The 17,820-nt window shown below is 40.2% G+C and overlaps 1 non-coding gene across 1 annotated transcript; it reads left to right on the forward strand.

Annotated features, from left to right (window-relative positions):
* The first annotated feature begins 17,503 nt into the window (after positions 1 to 17,503).
* On the forward strand, positions 17,504 to 17,610 carry LOC128288270 (small nucleolar RNA R71). The gene has a single exon (XR_008278699.1). It is a non-coding gene; the product is annotated as a small nucleolar RNA R71 (small nucleolar RNA).
* The last annotated feature ends 210 nt before the right edge of the window (positions 17,611 to 17,820 follow it).

Consider the following 17,820-nt stretch of genomic DNA (forward strand, 5'->3'; position numbering starts at 1 on the left):
CTTAGGTATTTAGGGGGTTTAGTTCATATTTATGAAAGAAAACATCTCAAAAGAATAATGATAAAAAAACATAAAGAAAACCCAAGAACTCTTGAAGAGAATTAAAGGGAGATCTTCAGTCTTGAAGGTGAATTCGGCTTCTGGATGGATCAATCGGCTTTCTTCGAGTAATTCCTTTCCACCTACTCCATTTGTGTCTTTTTGGTACTTCCTGGGGTGTTTACATAGGCTTTAGAATGCTTCTAAACCCTCAAGAGTGACCTTTTCTGAATAGGACTAGACTTGGGCTCGACAGGGATACGCCCGTGTGTGATTGCTTCAAGCCGTATTCGAGTCTGTTGAATGGACATGGGCATGTGAACTATCCGTGCGAGGAAGTCCAAGCTGTGTTGATTTCCCATGTTGACCCATTTTCTCCGTTTTTGGCTCGTTTTTCGCTCTTTTTACTCTCCTGTACTCTCTTAAGTATAAAACATGAAATTCAAGGATTAGGAGCATCGAATTCACCAATTCTAAGGATAATTCATCCAAAATTATGCTAAGCATAGGATAAAAATATGTATAAATTATGGGTTATCAAATACCCCCACACTTAAGCATTTGCTTGTCCTCAAGCAAAATCCTCAACTCACAATCAAAATAAATTCTCCTCAAGTTATAATTCTCATCAATAGTATCTCAAAATAATCCATAAGTACTCATACATGGAAAATTCAACTCGAAGAACATCAAAGTTTCAAACATTCCAAGTTGAGCATTTTATCACGAAAACCTAGGTGTCTCCCATCATTTAAGTAATCACCTTTGATTCAAAATATCACAAAGTTTCACATCCTCACTAAAGATTCACTCAAATCACTCAAGGTGTTTAAGGACAAGAAATTTAGCACTCAACAGTCAAAATGAAAAGTTATTACCATAGGCTTGCGTGAAAATCAAATCTCCACCACTACATATTGAGATGATACATCAATCAAAAGGTCTTTAGAAGGTTGTAACGTGGCTTTGGTTAGGGGGTGTGGTTACAAGCTAAAAAAGAAGGTTAGAATCGAGATTGAATTTAAAAATTACCTAACTAGAAAAATACTACAACTTGATAAATTACATTTCTAATTAGAAAATCCTAGAATTGAACTTTTCTTCATGGGATTCGGAATTTAAATACTTAAGCTCAAAAACAAAGAATTACTACTAATATGTATGTATATATATTTTTTTAAGAACAAGTCAAATAACATAGAACTTTGCTAATTATTACAATGAAAAATAAAACATAGCTAAGCAATTAATTCAAATCAAATCTCGACAAAAATAGGGATCAAATTAGGGGATTTCAACAATAATGGATTATGGGTTAATATTTAGGGTAAATCAATGAATGGCTTGTAAGGCTCAAAGGGGTTCACTAAGGGTTAATTATCCGGGTAGGCTTTTATGGAGTAAGTGGGTTAAACTAAGTGCCTTTATCATCTCGACATATCAAACCAATGGTGTGGTCTTGACATGCATAATCAAGCAAGTTCTAGAATAACGATTCAATATTGACGCACTCAAAGCAACAATAAAAGTGAGCATAAAAGAAATAATATATGCTCTAAAGGCTCAAAATCTCACAAAAATTATGGGTTTTTGATGTTAACCTTGTGAATTTCAACTCAAGATAATACCTAAACTTGGGGAAACAACCTAGAAATTTTTAATTCTCAAAAATCAACTTATCATGCTTGATTCCCTAATGTCTTAAAGTTTAAACAATCAATGCATAAATGCATATGTTTTAATTTAGGACATATCAATAAAAATCATATATTAATCACAATTCATTCTAATAACGATATGAGAAGCTTATTTGAGAACAAGACAAAATTCAGGGATTTTTCTACTAATGATATAAATACCCCCCACATTTAAGATGTACATTGTCCTCAATGTACAAAGTTAGATTTACTAAAAATATAGATATAAGATCATAAGATAGGAAGAGAAGTGAAACTTCCTGAATCATGAATGTTATTCTTGAATTGGAGTTATAGAGAATAATCAGCCAAGGCAATGATAAGATTGGAGGAGGATACTCTGATGGTGGTAGAGGTTGGGTTCCACAACCACAGTGTCCAACGAAGAGGTTATCGTGGTGGCCGGGTAGGACATGGGAGAACCTTTTCCAGCGGAGTTTCAAGTTCCTAAGTGATGGTGAGATTTGGAGCTCTTTATAACTGTGATAAAATCAAGAACTCTTTAAGAAATATAAAGAAGCATATTTACTCGTAATGAAGTAGCCGAAACTATAAATTGTTCAATAAAAATTATAAAACCTAAAAATGAAATAGTATTAAAGGAAAATAAAATAAAAAGTACTTTAAAAAGATAAATAAAGATAAAAGTGAAAATAAAAATAATAAATAAAAAGTTTTTAAACATCGTCATCGCCGGATGGTTCGCAAGGTGGTGGCGGCGATGAGATGTGAAGGTGCTGACAGATCTGATGTAGAATAGCATCAATGTGATCAAAGTGCTGAAAGCACTACTGCTCAAATCGAGTAAGGCACTTAGAGATGTCAGAGTATGAAGCCGCCGCATGAACTGGACGATGGATGGGTGGTGGCTGAGATAGTGGGTCCTCATGGTGTGGAGGGACATCATCAGTAATGTCCTCTAGGTCCTCCTCCTCGGTGGACTAGACCAGGCGGTACTGGGGAGGGTCAACTCCACGTCGCCGCTCGATCATCCTCATATGCAGCATACTCGAGATGCCCTGTGGGGACATCTGACCAATGAGGGTAAGGGAAGATGCTTGCGTCGCTGTGTTGGGGAGGCCAAAATACTGTGTCAGGCGAGTCACATAAGGGTGATGTATATGACTCCCTTCCTATGCCACTCCGTTTGATGGCGAATGGCGAGGGAAATGAAATAGGTAAGGTCGAAGACGTGCCCGTTCACCATACTCCATAAAAATTAGGCGTCGTGAGTACCGGTGCTCTCTCGTCGCCCTATCAGAGTGTGGGCCAAGATGGCGTGTAAGTACCTCAGCGATGGGGAAGGGTCGATGCCTTAGAGCGGCTAGGGTCATAGGTGGCCGAGCCAGGGACTAAAGCACTCCAACACTTCGAAGGAGAATAATGGATATAGCAATAGAGGGTGTCGAGTTCGTTGTCGTCCATGAACTCCTCCGTATACAGCCCTAGTGCAATTCCAAACTTAAGTACACTCAACTAGTGCACTAAACCACCAAGACGAAACTGGACTGTTCCTAGATCATCGAACTGTGTCATGACGACTTGAAGGTGGAAGGACGAGCAGAGTTCTAGTGTGAGCTCGAGGTACGTCGGCTCGATGATCTCAAAAAAGAGGCCCCATGGGTCAGTGTCAGAAGGGCTTGGATCACATCAGCCAGTTGGATTTGTTCAAGTGCTGCCCAATCAATGCAGCGGCCCACACTTAAGGGTCGGGCCCGTAGTATCTGAAAAAGTTCCTTTTGTGGTCCTGAGGGAAACTAGAGGAATGGATGCCTGATTTCTGCAATAGGACCCGAAGATGATTCTGCTCCTTTCCTCTTCTTCGAGGCGGGGACGGCAATTTTCTTGCTACGTGGATTTGACATGGTATCTGCAATGGCAAGACGAAGTTATAGAAATACGCCCAAGAATTGAATGGAAAGGTATGTAAGCATGTTAAAATTAAAGAAGAATACTTCATGGGCATCATAGGCAAAAGGGAAGATGTGCCGAAAAGTAACTAAATCCTAATGGAAAGATATATCAAGTCATTAGTAACAATAAGAACATGAGAATGGTGCTAAATGGAATACCTAGTGAATGAATGCATGTGGGATTGATAATATGTAATATGGTGTGGGTAAGCATGAAATCCATGGAAACAAAAGAAAAATAGATGAATGTAGCATAAACTATCGACTAAAATGGCAAATTTCTAACAAAGATCATAAGCATTACTATCATTAGAACAATGAATATTAAGCAAAATAGTCAAATAACACAATAAAAAATCATAAATTTAATAAAATAATTGAAGAGAATAGAGAGAAAAGAGTGAACAAACGCAATAGCTTGGTAGAGGGAGGAGCTTGGGTCATTGATGGTGGTACTGTGGTCCGCGTACAGGTGTGGCAGGGAGGATGTGTGAAAGGATTCCAGCGGCTAGGGTTTGATATTTGGGGAAGGAGATGATGAATAGTGGGGGGCTTATATAGATTTTGGGGCACACGGACATGGGTCACGCCCGTGTGTCCTAATTTTACCCCGTGTGTATCATGATTTTTAAATTTGGGTGCGTCTGAAATTCGGCCCACGCCCATGTGCCTGGCCGTGTGATTCTGGAAAACCTATGTTCAAGTACTTAGTTAGTGATGTAAATGATAAATACTAAAATTTAAAGAAGTTAACACCGTTAGTGCTCGGGTTGCCTCCGGAGAAGTACTTATTTATAGTCTAAGCTCGACTTACCTTTTTGTTGCGTGGTCATGGTGGTGCGAAGAGTTTACACTCCTCATTCCTGCTATCAAACTCAAAAATAAGGTTTTGGACGAGTACTATTTACCTTAAAAATGCCGAATTTGGGATGAATTACCTCGATTGTACCGTATGAAAAAATGCTAAGTACCGTAAGAGGGATTGCTCCATTAGGTTCAGAAGTGGCAATAGGAAGGTGTAACACCCCAAAACCCGAGACCATCGCCGGTGTCGGACCCGAGGGTTAACAAACCAAGTTCACATGTTTTTGCCCACCAATTTGACATTTCCAGTCAGGCTGGAAAACTGCGTCACTGTCGCCTTAAAAATCATATCTCGAGTTTCAAAACTCGGAAACTGGTTTCGTAAATTTTCCCTGAATTTAGACTCATATATCCATCCATGGATTTATTTCTAGGATTTTTGGTCGGGCCAATTGGTACAGTTTATTAGTTAAAGTTACCCTGTTACAGGGATCGACTGCTCCGACCTTCGCGCGGTATAACTTGAATATCTCTCTGTACAGGGCTTTAATTCTGGTGTCGTTTGTTTCTAATGAAACTAGACTCAAAATGGAATCTGTACATATAAGATATATCTCCTAATTCTTTTTGGATAATTTATAGTGAATTTTAAAGTTGCGACAGGGAACCCAGAAACCATTCTGGCCCTGTCTCACAATAGCTTTAATATCTCTTAACCTGTAACTCCTATGACCGTTTCATTTCTTCCATATGAAAATAGACTCATCAAGGTTCATTTACATAGCTTATTCACTATCTAATTCCATTCCTGTGAATTTTGGTGATTTTTCACATTCACGCCACTGCAGCTGGCAGCATCTGTTTTAAGATAGGACTCACCTATTTGGTGGTCTCCATGATTCAACTAGCCTTACCATACATAGGTTCATATATGATCATTTTAACTGTGCCAATGGCTGATCATATGACCAACATTCTCATTTCCAAGCCATAGCCACATCATGACACAAAATATATACATACAACCCACAATTAGTCTAAGTTCATACTTCCTTTTCGAGCCATTTTCGCACGGCCGTACATACGTACATTACAACATATTTAACAAACAAGGGTAGTCCTATACATGCCATCTCAAGTTCAAACAAAATTTATACCAAAATGGAGGCTTGATAGTGTGGATGACTTGACTTCAACGATCCCAAATCCGATTGCCTCGAGCGAAATCTAGAAAACTAAGAGCCAAAGCAACGGGTAAGCATTTTTATGCTTAGTAAGTCTCAAGGAATATAATGAACTATAATTTACAGCAATACATTCACATAGCCAAATGCATCATTTCATTAATACACATTCTTACTTCATACTTCATCATTATATAAGTTCGCAAAGCATCAATCAATTCAATAACTGAAATTGTTAGTCGATTGAGCGAATGTTGCTCAAACACGCCGACTTTCCAATGCACATATAACGTACCTTATCCTTTGGGCTGTCCGAGTGTACTAATTAAATTCATTTCAGCAACCAACACTCACCTCCAGCCCAAGATTCTTCGGAATATAACCGGATATAATCAAGTGCACAAATGCCTTCGGGTCTTAGCCCGGATAGAATAACTCGCACGAATGCCTTCGGGTCTTAGCCCGGATGTAGCCACTAGCACAATTGCCTTCGGGTCTTAACCCGGATATAATTTCCAGCATAATTGTCTTCGGGCTTAGCCCGGATATCATTCAATTTCTCATGCACACATACATCAATAATCATTGGACATACATATTTCATTTTCGTTACTAAGGCTCAAACACAATTAATATCATTAGCATATTCGCCTTCGGGACTTAGCCGGGTGGAATTCAAATACTCATACACACCTAATCAATAATCATACACATCCATATTTCATCTCACATAATTCAAGTAAGGTCACTTCTTGAGGACTTACCTCGGATGTTGTCGAACGGCTTTTTCGGCTATTCGATCACCTTTTCCTTCCCCTTGTCCAATTGTGGCCCTCTTGGCTCTTGAGCTAATTCAAACAAATTCAATTTATTAAAACCTCATTGTGCTTGCTTATGGCCGAATATGACAAGGATTTTAGATGGTCATATGGCCACTCTTTAGCTTGAATACACAATGGTCATGCACATTTTATACTACATCAAGCAATTCAATACAATTTGTTTGAACATCAAGGAAATGCTAAGGCCTTCAATGGGCTACCCAAGGCGAATATTCATGTACATGTTGAGGTCAAAATTTGCACTTAATACCTCACAAAAACAGCATGCAATCTACTAATTAATGCTTGCACATTGTGGCCCAAAACTTATAATATAGCATCAAGCACTTATATGTGTGCTAGGCGAATTGTGCTTGCAATTTCACAAGCATTCTTCCACATTTTCTTCTTTAAATCAATATATTCATCACTTAGTTCATAACCAAACAAAATGTGCAATCATATATATGCATATATGAGCATGGCGAATTTTCAAAGTGTCCATAGCCATCCAAAACACAAACTTTTAACTAACATGCAAGAAGCATGAATCATGCTCAAGAATGCATCATGGCCAAGTATGACAATCATGCTCCTTTTCAACTTTAATCATGATAAAACAAAGAGAAAACTCAAAATCTTACTCATGAGTAGAAAATCCATCATTGCATGCATCATCATCAAGCTTCACACTTAGCATGCAATGGCTTTATCACTATAACAACTTTGGCCAAATACCATTTCCATGGCATACCAAAGATTTGAGCCATGGCTAACATGCACATCAAGTTAGCAACCAAAACATGCATGAAACTCCCAACACAACCCCATACATACCTTAATCTTGATGCAAATTTAGCCAAATCACCTTCTAGATCTCTTCTAAACAAAGGAAATGAAGCAAAAATCCTTCTTCCTCTTAGTATTTTCGGCTAAAAGATGAGAAAGGATGAACAAGTTTTTGTTTTCTCCTCTTGGTTGCACGGCAATGGGGGAATGCTACTCTCTCACACACATTTTTTTTTCATTCTTTTCTCACCCATGCTTATTTGTTTATGATTTTCTCCCTAATGCCCAACAAAACATGTTTCATGACATGTTTAACCCATATTTCTTTGTCATGGCGGCCATTACTTGTAAAAGGGGAATTTGACATGCAAGTCCATTATTTTGCATGCATGCTTTAATTAGTCATCACATATTTCCCTATCGTACTTTCAAAGTTTACTACTAAGTCCTTTCTTATAAATTAGCACCTAATTAATAAAAATCGAGACACGAAATATTTACGCATACCAATTCCACATTCAATAAGTACGGAATATAACACTTAATTATTCTTGTGACTCGGTTTCGTGGTCCCGAAACCACTCTCCGACTAGGGTCACATTCGGGTGTCACAACTCTCCCCACTCAAGAGATTTTCGCCCCGAAAAGCTTACCGTAAATAGGTTCGGATATCGCTCTCTCATAGAGTTCTCGGTCTCCCAAGTAGCTTCTTCTATCCCGTGCTTGAGCCATAACACTTTCACTAGCGGAACCCGCTTGTTTCGCAACTCTTTCACTTCTCGTGATAGGATACGAATTGGTTCTTCCTCATAACTCATATTAGCTTGAATTTCAATTTCGATGGACTAATCACGTGCGATGGATCGGATCTATAACGTCAAGCATCGACACGTGGAAGACATCGTGAACCTTTTGAGTTCGGGGGCAAAATCAAACGATATGCCACCGGACCGACTCGCTCGATATCTCATATGGCCCAATGAACCTCGGGCTCAACTTGCCCTTACGGTAGAACACGAGTATCTTTTTCCAAGGCGATACCTTGAGAAACACCTTATCACCCACGATACTCGATATCCTTACGCTTCATATCCGCGTCGACTTCGACGATCGAAGGCTATCTTCAAACTTTCACGGATTACTTTCACTTTCATTCAGCATCCCTAATCAAATCCACCCCAAAATCTTGCTTTCACCAAGCTCAGTCCAAAACAATGGTGTACGGCATTTACGCCCGTACAAAGCCTCATAAGGTGCCATCTTAATGCTCGACTGAAAGCTGTTGTTGTAAGCGAATTCAATCAACGGCAAATACCGTTCCCATGAACCACTAAACTCGAGGACGCAACATCTTAACATATCCTCAAGTATCTGAATTACCCGCTCGGATTGACCATCGGTTTGGGGGTGAAAGGCGGTGCTGAAATGCAACTTGGTACCCAAAGCTTCTTGCAACTTTTTCCAAAACCGCGAGGTAAATCTCGGATCTCTATCCGACACGATAGAAATAGGCACCCCGTGTAATTTCACAATCTGAGAAACGTACAATTCCGCTAATTTGTCCATTGAAAAATCCGTACGTACGGGGACAAAGTGGGCCGACTTAGTCAATCGATCTACCACGACCCAAACCGCATCCTTCTTACTTGCTGACAATGGCAGTCCGGATACAAAGTCCATTGTGACTCGATCCCATTTCCACTCGGGTATCGTGATTGGTGAAGTAATCTCAAGGCACCGATGTTCCGCTTTCACTTGTTGACATATTAAACATCTTGAAACAAAGTCGGAGATGTCTCGCTTCATACCATGCCACCAAAATCGACGTTTCAAATCATTGTACATCTTTGTACTCCCCGGGTGGATTGCCATTTGGCTACAATGGGCTTCATTGAATTATCGAAATGAGTTCAATTCCTTGGGACACTGAGACGACTTTTGAACTTCAAACAATCGTCATCGTCGATTTGAAACTCCGAGTCCTTGTTCGAACACACGCAGCCCGCTTTTGCAACCAACTCGTCGTCGACTTTCTCGAGCTTCTCGAATTTGGTGTGTCAATAATGGTTTGGCTTTCAATTCAGCCACTAACACACTTGTCGGATCGGATGACAAGTGCACATTCATCGCTCGTAAAGTGAATAACGATTTACGACTCAAGGCATCCGCAACCACATTCGCCTTTCCCGGGTGATAATCAATGATCGATTCATAATCCTTTAACAGCTCAAGCCAACGTCTTTGTCGCAGATTTAAGTCTCTTTGGGTCATCAAATATTTGAGACTTTTGTGATCCGAGTATACATGGCACCTTTCACCAAATAAGTAATGTCGCCAAATCTTTAAGGCGAATACGATAGCGCCAATTCGAGATCATGAGTCGGATAATTTTTCTCATGTGGCTTTAATTGCCTCGCGCGACAGGCCACAACTCGACCTTCTTGCATTAATCATAACCTAACCCAAGTAGAGGCGTCGCTATAGATAACAAACTCCCTTCGGACTCGGGTTGCACTAGAATTGGGGCTTGATAAAATAAGTTTTCAGTTGATCGAAGCTTTTTGGCATTTCTCGTCCATTGAACTTAACATCCTTTTGGAGTAGCCGTCATCGGCGTGGCTATCGTTGAGAACCCTTTACAAATCGTCGGTAATAACCGCAAGCCCAAAAAGCTCGAACCTCATTAATATTTCTCGGAGGTTTCCAATTAAGTATGGCTGAAATTTTATTCGGTCGACTCGAATACCCGTCGAATACCACATGACCCAAGAAGCTAACCTCTCTTAACGAACTCACACTTCTTTGAACTTAGCATATAATTGCTTGTCCCATAAAATTTGCAAGACTAACCGCAGGTGTTCAAAGCATGTTCGGTCTCATTTCTTGAATAGACCAAGATGTCATCAATGAACACGACTACGAATCGATCCAAATATGGTCTAAAGATCCGATTCATTAAGTCCATAAATACCGTAGGGCATTAGTGAGCCCAAAGCGGCATCACTAGGAACTCATAGTGACCATATCTCGTTCGAAGGCGGTCTTGGGCACGTCTGAATCTCGGATTCGCAATTGATAGTAGCCCGATCTCAAATCTATTTTCGAGAACACCGAGGCTCCTTGATTGATCGAACAAGTCATCAATACGTGGCAACGGATATTTGTTCTTTATCGTCGCTTTGTTAAGTCGACGATAGTCGATGCTGATCGCATGGTTCCATCCTTCTTCTTCACGAACAAAGACCGCGCACCCAAGGCGAAAAACTCGGGCGAGCAAAACCTCTATCCACCAATTCTTGCAACTGAACTTTCAACTCCTTTAATTCGTTGGGGCCATACGACACGGAGCTATCGAAATTGGAGTGGTACCGGTACCAATTCGATGCCAAATTCTATTTCCGAACGGTGGTAAACCCGGTAATTCTTGGAAAACATCCGGTATTCACAAACCACGGCACAGATTCGGGTTTCTTCTCGATTCCTTGTCATCGAAAGCACGACGCAAGGTACGCCGCACCCTTTTCTTACATATTTCGGGCCAACATCGGCGATATTACGGTGGCAACCCTTTTAAGTCCGTGGACTCAACCCGAATTATTTCATTATTCGCGCACCTCAAATCGATAGTCTTGCTCTTGCAATTTACAACCGCATCGTGCATGGTCAACCAATCCAAACCAAGAATAACATCGAACTCATCGAGCGGCAAAAGCATCAAGTCCGCCGGAAAACAAGAACCTCGGAACACTAGGGGACTTTTCTTGCACACTTTGTTAACAAGCACGTAATGACCCAAGGGTTTGACACCGAATTACAAACTCAAGAGACTCAATGGGCAAAGTCTTCTTGGATGCTAAGGTTTCACATATATATGAATGAGTAGAACCGGGGTCAATCAAAGCAATTACATTTGTATTGAAAAGAGTGAAAGTACCGGTAATAACATCCGAGAGGCGGCATCCTCGGCGTGCGGCGTATGGCATAAGTCCTAGCAGAGCACGAGCCTCGATCTGATGGTAGCATCTCTAGATCCTCTCGACCGCCAACGACATTGCCCATATTTCTAGGTGGTCTACCTCGGCGATGGTAGCACCGGGTTTGCACTCGACTTGCATTCATTCGTGCATCCTCGGGCAATCCTTCATAAAGTGGTCGGCCGATCCACACTTATAGCGAGAGCGATCACGAAACCAACAGCTCCCGAATGCCATTTGCCACAATGTGGACACTCCGCCCTCTCGGCGATCATTTCCGCCACCGCGATCGAGGTGACTTCGTGTGGTCACGGGGTCGATCGCGTCCTCGTCTAGAAAAGCCCGAACGCCTCTAGACCGGCTCGCATCATCTCGAAATCTCTTCAATGCTTGTTGAAGAGACTTTCCGAGGACCTCTTCGAATTCTCCAATCCCCACATCAGCTTTTTGTTTCTCCTTTCTAAGCTCTTGACTTTACAAGCTCGCTCAACAAGTACTACGAACTCTCGTATCTCGAGAATGCCAACAAACATCCTTATATCATCATTCAGCCCATCCTCGGCGTTTACATAATAGCTTCGGACGAAATGCATTCTCGCAGCGTCTGGCTAAGCCTCACAAACTTTCGTCAGAGTCGGTAACGGACATAGAACCTTGCTTAAGATCAAGGAACTCCCTCCGCTTTTGGTCGATGAATCTCGATCGATATACTTTTTTGAACTCGGTTAGAAAGAATTCCCAAGTCACTTGCTCTCTAGGCACCACGAAGTCGAGTACTCCACCAATAGTAGGCGGACTCGCGTAAGCAAGGAGATGGTACACTTTAAGCACTCATCGGGTGTACAGGATAGCTCATCAAGCACCGGATAGTGTTATCTAACCATAATTCAGCTCGCTTCGGCATCATCATCATCCGTAGCCTTAAATTCAGTGGCCCCATGTTTTGAATCCTATCGATTGGGGGCTTACGACCTTATTGGGTCGATCACCGGAGGTATCGTGAGTCTTGGGGTTGCATTAAATCGGGAATGGAGGTGGTGGAACAGTAGTGTTGGTTGAATGTATTGATTAAACCATTCGTTCATCACACTATAAAAGGCTTGCCTAGCCTCATCATTAGGATTATGGCCATAGGTTGAGAGTCCGGCGCTGTCCCCTTGCGCGGGAGCAGCGCCACACTCTCCACATCATCAGCTATCGCTTCGGTTAGGATCGGGATCCATTGCTATAAACAAACATGAAGTCAAATTGTCGAATTCATCACACTATCGATTCATCATTTAATGGCATGTATAGCTAGACCCCAAACACATCACGGTAGTCCTAGAATCGACTAAACCGTGGCTCGATACCAATAAAATTGTAACACCCCAAAACCCGAGACCATCGCGGTGTCGGACGAGGGTTAACAAACCAAGTTCACATGTTTTGCCCACCAATTTGACATTTCCAGTCAGGCTGGAAAACTGCGTCACTGTCGCCTTAAAATCATATCTCGAGTTTCAAAACTCGGAAACTGGTTTCGTAAATTTTCCTGAATTTAGACTCATATATCCATCCATGGATTTATTTCTAGGATTTTGGTCGGGCCAATTGGTACAGTTTATTAGTTAAAGTTACCCCTGTTACAGGGATCGACTGCTCCGACCTTCGCGCGGTATAACTTGAATATCTCTCTGTACAGGGCTTTAATTCTGGTGTCGTTTGTTTCTAATGAAACTAGACTCAAAATGGAATCTGTACATATAAGATATATCTCCTAATTCTTTTTGGATAATTTATAGTGAATTTTTAAAGTTGCAACAGGGAACCCAGAAACCATTCTGGCCCTGTCTCACAATAGCTTTAATATCTATTAACCTGTAACTCCTATGACCGTTTCATTTCTTCCATATGAAAATAGACTCATCAAGGTTCATTTACATAGCTTATTCACTATCTAATTCCATTCCTGTGAATTTTGGTGATTTTTCACATTCACGCCACTGCAGCTGGCAGCATCTGTTTTAAGATAGGACTCACCTATTTGGTGGTCTCCATGATTCAACTAGCCTTACCATACATAGGTTCATATATGATCATTTTAACCGTGCCAATGGCTGATCATATGACCAACATTCTCATTTCAAGCCATAGCCACATCATGACACAAAATATATACATACAACCCACAATTAGTCTAAGTTCATACTTCCCTTTCGAGCCATTTTCGCATACGGCCGTACATACGTACATTACAACATATTTAACAAACAAGGGTAGTCCTATACATGCCATCTCAAGTTCAAACAAAATTTATACCAAAATGGAGGCTTGATAGTGTGGATGACTTGACTTCAACGATCCCAAATCCGATTGCCTCGGCGAAATCTAGAAAACTAAGAGCCAAAGCAACGGGTAAGCATTTTATGCTTAGTAAGTCTCAAGGAATATAATGAACTATAATTTACAGCAATACATTCACATAGCCAAATGCATCATTTCATTAATACACATTCTTACTTCATACTTCATCATTATATAAGTTCGCAAAGCATCAATCAATTCAATAACTGAAATTAGTTAGTCGATTGAGCGAATGTTGCTCAAACACGTCGACTTTCCAATGCACATATAACGTACCTTATCCTTTGGGCTGTCCGAGTGTACTAATTAAATTCATTTCAGCAACCAACACTCACCTCCAGCCCAAGATTCTTCGAATATAACCGGATATAATCAAGTGCACAAATGCCTTGGTCTTAGCCGGATAGAATAACTTCATACGAATGCCTTGGTCTTAGCCGGATGTAGCCACTAGCACAATTGCCTTGGTCTTAACCGGATATAATTTCCAGCATAATTGTCTTGGGCTTAGCCGGATATCATTCAATTTCTCATGCACACATACATCAATAATCATTGGACATACATATTTCATTTTAGTTACTAAGGCTCAAACACAATTAATATCATTAGCATATTAGCCTTGGGACTTAGCCGGGTGGAATTCAAATACTCATACACACCTAATCAATAATCATACACATCCATATTTCATCTCACATAATTCAAGTAAGGTCACTTCTTGAGGACTTACCTCGGATGTTGTCGAGCGGCTTTTTCGGCTATTCGATCACCTTTTCCTTCCCTTGTCCAATTGTGGCCCTCTTGGCTCTTGAGCTAATTCAAACAAATTCAATTTATTAAAACCTCATTGTGCTTGCTTATGGCGAATATGACAAGGATTTTAGATGGTCATATGGCCACTCTTTAGCTTGAATACACAATGGTCATGCACATTTTATACTACATCAAGCAATTCAATACAATTTGTTTGAACATCAAGGAAATGCTAAGGCCTTCAATGGGCTACCCAAGGCCGAATATTCATGTACATGTTGAGGTCAAAATTTGCACTTAATACCTCACAAAACAGCATGCAATCTACTAATTAATGCTTGCACATTGTGGCCTAAAACTTATAATATAGCATCAAGCACTTATATGTGTGCTAGGCGAATTGTGCTTGCAATTTCACAAGCATTCTTCCACATTTTCTTCTTTAAATCAATATATTCATCACTTAGTTCATAACCAAACAAAATGTGCAATCATATATATGCATATATGAGCATGGCGAATTTTCAAAGTGTCCATAGCCATCCAAAACACAAACTTTTAACTAACATGCAAGAAGCATGAATCATGCTCAAGAATGCATCATGGCCAAGTATGACAATCATGCTCCTTTTCAACTTTAATCATGATAAAACAAGAGAAAACTCAAAATCTTACTCATGAGTAGAAAATCCATCATTGCATGCATCATCATCAAGCTTCACACTTAGCATGCAATGGCTTTATCACTATAACAACTTTGGCCAAATACCATTTCCATGGCATACCAAAGATTTGAGCCATGGCTAACATGCACATCAAGTTAGCAACCAAAACATGCATGAAACTCCCAACACAACCCCATACATACCTTAATCTTGATGCAAATTTAGCCAAATCACCTTCTAGATCTCTTCTAAACAAAGGAAATGAAGCAAAAATCCCTTCTTCCTCTTAGTATTTTCGGCTAAAAGATGAGAAAGGATGAACAAGTTTTTGTTTTCTCCTCTTGGTTGCACTGAGCAATGGGGGGAATGCTACTCTCTCACACATTTTTTTTCATTCTTTTCTCACCCATGCTTATTTGTTTATGATTTTCTCCCTAATGCCCAACAAAACATGTTTCATGACATGTTTAACCCATATTTCTTTGTCATGGCCGGCCATTACTTGTAAAAAGGGGGAATTTGACATGCAAGTCCATTATTTTGCATGCATGCTTTAATTAGTCATCACATATTTCCCTATCGTACTTTCAAAGTTTACTACTAAGTCCTTTCTTATAAATTAGCACCTAATTAATAAAAATCGAGACACGAAATATTTACGCATACCAATTCCACATTCAATAAGTACGGAATATAACACTTAATTATTCTTGTGACTCGGTTTCGTGGTCCCGAAACCACTCTCCGACTAGGGTCACATTCGGGGTGTCACAGAAGGTCTGCTGTATCTAGTAGTACTTTGTCTCCAAACTTAAGTTGATTTGGTGAAACATTGAGCTCGTCATGACGTGGTTTTGGTCTATCGTGTGCTCTCAGTTTCTGTGTCTGCCATTCATCTAGTTTCTCGATTTGTAGCCTTCGTTCTTTATAGATGGGTTCTTTGTTGTTATTTGAACAAGACTCATATATTCTTTTTGAACATATTTCCTGCAAAGAAGGTTGTACCACATGGTCAGTATTAGTAGAATTTCGAGCTTGAAGAGTGATTGTTTCATCACCCACACGAAGTGTGAGTTCACCTGTACCAACATCAATAATAGTTCTAGCAGTTGCTAAAAAGGGCCTTCCTAAAATTAAAGGCACGTCACTATCCTCTTCTATGTCTAGAACAGAAAAATCGATTGGGAATATAAATTTGTCAACTTTAATGAGTACATCTTCAATAATTCCCCTAGGAAATCTAATTGTTTTATTTGCTAACTAAATGCTCATCCTAGTTTGTTTGGGTTTCCCAAGACTTAGTTGTTTAAACATTTTGTAGGGCATGACATTAATACTGGCCCCTAAATCAGTCAAAGTATTACTAACATCTAAGCTACCAATTAAACAAGGAATCATAAAACTCCCTGGATCTTTCAATTTGTTGGCTAGCTTACTCTGCAGAATGGTTGAGCAAACTGCATTCATCTCCACATGCGACGCCTCATCCAACTTCCGCTTATTTGCTAAAAGCTCCTTTAAAAATTTAACTGCATTTCGCATTTGCGAAAGAGCTTCAATAAATGGCAAGTTAATATTCAATTTCTTTAATAGTTTAAGGAATTTACCGAATTGTTCATCTGTGCGGTCTTTCCTTGTCGCATTGGGGTATGGCACTCGTTGTTTGTACTCTTTACTTACCAGTTTTTGCTCACTGTGGACTACCTCACCTTTACCTTTACTTACCACCATTCCTTGCCTTGCATCTGGTTTAGGTTAAACTAACCCTTCCTCGCCTTGAGTGGTAATCACGTTGAGTTGTTCCCTTGGGTTAGATCAGTATTACTTGGCAAGCTACCTTGTGGTCATTCAGAAATTAGTTTGGCCTATCTGAGTTTCGAGCCCTTGGATCGATGCTTGTTGATTATTAAGTACTGTTTCAATGTTCTGAAAGTGAGTTTCTGACACCGAGATAAAATATGTTAGCATCTCCTCAAGGTTTAGCTTCTTTTCCTATTGGCAAGGTGGTTGTTGAAAACCCGGAGGATGTTGTGGCCTTTGATTCCCTTGACCACCCCACAAGAAGTTGGGATGGTTCCTCCAACCTGCATTATATGTGTTACTATATGGGTTATTTTGATTTCTAGAATTATTGTTACCCATATATTGGACTTGTTCCTCCTCGGTGCTAGTATTGAAAGGTTAATATTCTGTGTGTGCTCCTCCTCCATTAGAATCGCACCTCACCACGGAATGTACCTGAGTAGAACCACATAAACCGTCAATCTTTTTATTTAAAAGTTCTACCTAGTTGGATAGCATAGTAACCGCATCGAGGTTGAAAACACTAGTTGCTTTTGTCAGCTTTGTTCTCATGACTTTCCACTGATAGTTATTTAGTGACATCTCTTCAATAAATTTGTAAGCCACTTCAGGTGTTTTGTTATTGATAGTCCCACCAGCAGCTGCATCAATCATCTGTCTAGTCGAAGGATTTAGGCCATTATGAAAAGTTTTGACCTGTAGTCAGAGTGGTGATCCATGGTGAGGGCACCTTCTCAAAAGATCCTTGTATCTCTCCCATGCATCATAGAGTGTTTCGAGATCCATCTGCACAAAAGAAGAGATGGCATTCCTCAACTTAGCAGTTTTAGTCGGCGGGAAATATTTAAGTAAAAATTTTTTGGTCATTTGTTCCCAAGTAGTGATTGACCCTTGTGGTAACGAGCTCAACCATTGTTTAGCTTTGTTCCTTAATGAAAAAGGAAACAACCGAAGGCAAATGGCATCATCAGAAATGCCATTGATCTTAAAAGTGTCACAAAACTCTAAGAAATTCACCAAATGAGCGTT

The sequence above is a fragment of the Gossypium arboreum genome, unplaced genomic scaffold, assembly GCF_025698485.1.
Source record: "Gossypium arboreum isolate Shixiya-1 unplaced genomic scaffold, ASM2569848v2 Contig00174, whole genome shotgun sequence".
Lineage (NCBI taxonomy): Eukaryota > Viridiplantae > Streptophyta > Magnoliopsida > Malvales > Malvaceae > Gossypium > Gossypium arboreum.